Source organism: Papaver somniferum, chromosome 11, assembly GCF_003573695.1.
Source record: "Papaver somniferum cultivar HN1 chromosome 11, ASM357369v1, whole genome shotgun sequence".
Lineage (NCBI taxonomy): Eukaryota > Viridiplantae > Streptophyta > Magnoliopsida > Ranunculales > Papaveraceae > Papaver > Papaver somniferum.
In genome coordinates, this window is record NC_039368.1 from 134,955,450 (window position 1) to 134,959,295 (window position 3,846).

General features: G+C 35.8%; 1 long non-coding RNA gene across 1 annotated transcript; it reads right to left on the minus strand.

The window, feature by feature from the left end:
- Positions 1–1,492: 1,492 nt before the first annotated feature.
- On the minus strand, positions 1,493–2,996 carry LOC113322885. The gene is made up of 2 exons (XR_003347345.1): positions 2,387–2,996; positions 1,493–2,097 (listed from the first exon to the last, which is right to left on the minus strand). It is a non-coding gene; the product is annotated as an uncharacterized LOC113322885 (long non-coding RNA).
- Between the last annotated feature and the right edge of the window lie 850 nt (positions 2,997–3,846).

The following is a 3,846-nucleotide window of genomic DNA, read 5'->3' on the forward strand; positions in this document are numbered from 1 at the left end:
ATGACCATTGGTCTTTGGTACTGTAGCGCCCCCTAATCTAGCAGCTGACTAATCCAAGAGATTAACTAAATAAAGAGGCACTAAGATTCTAAATCATTTACTTAGACATTCAATTAAGAAATCTGCTACAAAACTTAACCCAAAACTAGTCCCGCTCAAAATTATATATATATACAAGAACTTCTCTCAAATATTACGTATACAATAGTCATGTGGATTACAAACAGAATATACAACATAATACACATAACATAAGTTAACCAACTAACGAACAGAACCCTTGAAGCTTTCGCTGCACAACTCTGATCTGTCTCTGAAACTGAAAGTGGGAAAGGGTGAGCACATCATCCCTAGAAGGGGTGCCCAGTAGGAATAACATTTAACTTTAAAGATATCAAGAGCAAGATTTGGAAAACAATACATGTTTTTCCAAACATCAAAGTGACTAAGTCACTGGAAATACTCAAACATGTATATGGACAAACTCCTTCGTCAAACAATGTATAATATTGATGCCGTTTTTTTCCACACCGAATAATAATATTGTGGTGTATCGCCCTAGCCATGTGCATAAAAGATGAATTCATGTAGATATAAATATGAAGGAGCGTATCCTATATACCATAAGTGGAAATTCTCATTTCCCATAACAATTCATAATGACAAACAAAATATTACAAGTCCTTTCCAAATCGTGGAAAGATTCAAAGAATCAACAAAACATTCGTAATGCAAACTAAAAAATGCATGGAATGCACAAACGGACAATGCATGAGTTTATTAAACATAAACTTTTGTAAAAGAAACAACACTGGTTTCAAAAGAGTTAAAAGTATTCCCACCTCTTTTGATGACAAGCCAGGTTTACCTCGAGATCCACGATCCACTGGTTCGTCCTTTGTATCGATCGTAGTTAACAGAGTCTAACTGTTAATTACACAATAAGTCTAATAATCTAGCCAAAAGGCTCACACAAGGCTCATAACATAATCTCATACAATTCTCTAGTTATAGGCTAAGTGAACTACTTTAATTGTTCTAAGCCCATTTAAGGTTTTACACATCTTCATTACCCATCTCTTGCATATCTAATGGCTTACTAATTCAATTAGATTAGGTCTATAGTTTATTAAATAAGACTTAAGAATATCTACAACTTATAGAAGGAACCAAAGGCTAATTTAGACTATAAGAGTCCATAACATCAAACTAAGAATACATAATACTAAGCCCAAGTCCACTAGATTCGGCCCATTACACAAGTCAATGATGGTCAAATGGTTCAACTAACGGTTAACGCCCATAGTCAAGTCAAGGTCCTGGTCAAATGGTCAAAGGAACCAACTCAGGCAAGGTTTACTGAGTCAGTACTGGGTCAAACCTATTCAGTAGAATAACTGGTCGACTCAGTCAGATTGACTAAGTCAGCTAACAAAGTGAGTCAGATAAACTGTCTGGGATGACTAATAGGTTTAATGCTAAAGAACTGAAGTTTATACAATTACTAAACACTTCATTCATTCAAATATAATTCACAATTTTAATCACAAACACAACTAAAGCCTACCTGCAGTTCAGCAGTTCCAAGCTTTTACAACAATTACTATCTACTACTCTTTGATCACCATTCTTCATAAACTGAACTTCAGAAACACCACACCAAAACATTACATACACATCATTCTAACTGACACCCTCACCAGATAATTTTAGCATCACCACTGATCATAGCCACTACAGCTTCACCAATACTTCCACTACCAACCATTCAAAAGAACTTCAAACAATACAAAACTCAACAATAGCAACCAACCTATGATCTGTCCGAAATCAGATCAATCCAACACCACCAACTGTGCAACGACACCACAACTACCACATTTCCATAACACATTCCATATCCATTTCAGCTTAACAGACTTACAACATCCTTAACACCACTAAAATAGAACTTCAGCTCAACAACTTCAGGCCTGCAACTCAATTCCATTACTCATTCATCTTAGAACTGATTCATACATCTAAAACTCAGCAGCAACGCAACTCTGCAACCGTAATTCCAGTTCTGCAACAACCAACACACCCCCTATAACAAACCTGTCAAATCAACTCAACACCATCATTACAAACGGTAATCTTCATTCCTAAATCACCAACTCAATTAAAAATACATCTCCACCACCAATACACATCTCCTCCCCTGTGACAATAACATTATCACCACCACATCTAATCCATTTCATCAATTCATTATGAGACCACTTAAACCATGTATAAGTTATCACCACAATCATATACAACAGACCCAAGCAATGAATTCCAAACTCAAACTCAAATACATATAACTTAATAATAAACCAACTCTGCAATCTTAAATTCAACTTACCCTTTCATTTGAGTCAGCCATGAAGATCGAATCAGCACCCATGACAATCTCGTCGCTTCCTTACAAGCACAATCAAACCCTAATTCCTCAATTCTCAATTTATGTTCTTCTTTGAAATCAAATCTTCAAATTAAACTCGTAACTTTTAACTTCACTTCATGTTCTTCAAAACCCATCATTTAATTTAATCCCCCAAAATAGACAACTTCATTTGTTGATTCTTCTTTGAACTTCTTACAAATCCTAATTATAATTTGGGGAAGAACAGAACCAACACTAATTCTCAATTTCACCTCCAAACAGCTTCAGAGCTTTAATTAAATCTCAACCCAACCGTTCTTCATCTAACAACAACCCAAATCATCTCTCAATTCTACACAAACCCTAACCAGAAATCCTAACTTCGATTTACAGTAGCAATTCTATCATCGTCTCGTGTCCAATCAACCGCAACATCATCACAAACGATCATCTCTTGACATTTTCCCCTAATTTTCGTTCTCAAAATCACTCAAGTCTTCTCACAAATTGACGAGCATGAAGAACAGAGGAAAGAGAGGAAGAAAAGATGAATGAAGAAGAAAGAAGAAGAACAGAGAAGAAGATAAAGAATAAAGAATAAGAGAAACTGATTTCTCCTCTACACGTATCTGGTGATAAGGCCAGCGACCAATGATAAAGGCACCTTCCCAAACAATAAGGGCAGCCAGGCGGTTGAAAGCAAAAAGATTTATTTTACCCTTCATACTCAACCGATGATATCTTCTTCGTCTGGTGTCCAAATGACACGCTCGAGTAGTCTATTTCGCATAACTTTTTTTTAGATCTATTCAACGGTACTAGTTTCTTATCTAAATCGTTGTTAGTTTAATTTCTATTAATTAACGTTCGTGTTAAACTAATTGAGTTATTATCGACTAATACGTCTCTTGACTAGTCTAATAGCGTTGACAAGCTTGAGGGTCCTTAATTACAGGTACCGTCCAAGAACTCTCTTTGTAGTTAGGTTCACGGATTCAATTCTGTAAACATTCTAACAACAAAAGAGTGAGAGATATAACTCTAGGCATTTTCCTTGATTGAGTTTTTACTCTCGGAGTTGTGTTGAATTTGTCCATACAGATTGCCTAAAAAAATTTGCTGGTGTATTTTGGTACCCCGCGTTTTCACATTGTTCCTCCAATGATTTTTTAACATCAGCAAGAACTAATGAACTATCCCCTTGAAGTCTAATCTACTAATAAGACTGTAACTCCAAGCTTGGCATCCCTCTTGAAATAAATCAATCGGAACCTCCATGGCTGGTTTCCCTTCAAATAAACTAGGGTTTTGTAACATATTTATATCAATATCATATGAGATTTACCATATCGGCAAAAGAGGTATTACCACTCATAGGCTTAATTATACTTGATTCAGGCGTTGTAATCATGTTGAAACAACCGGAATTCTTCCAAAAG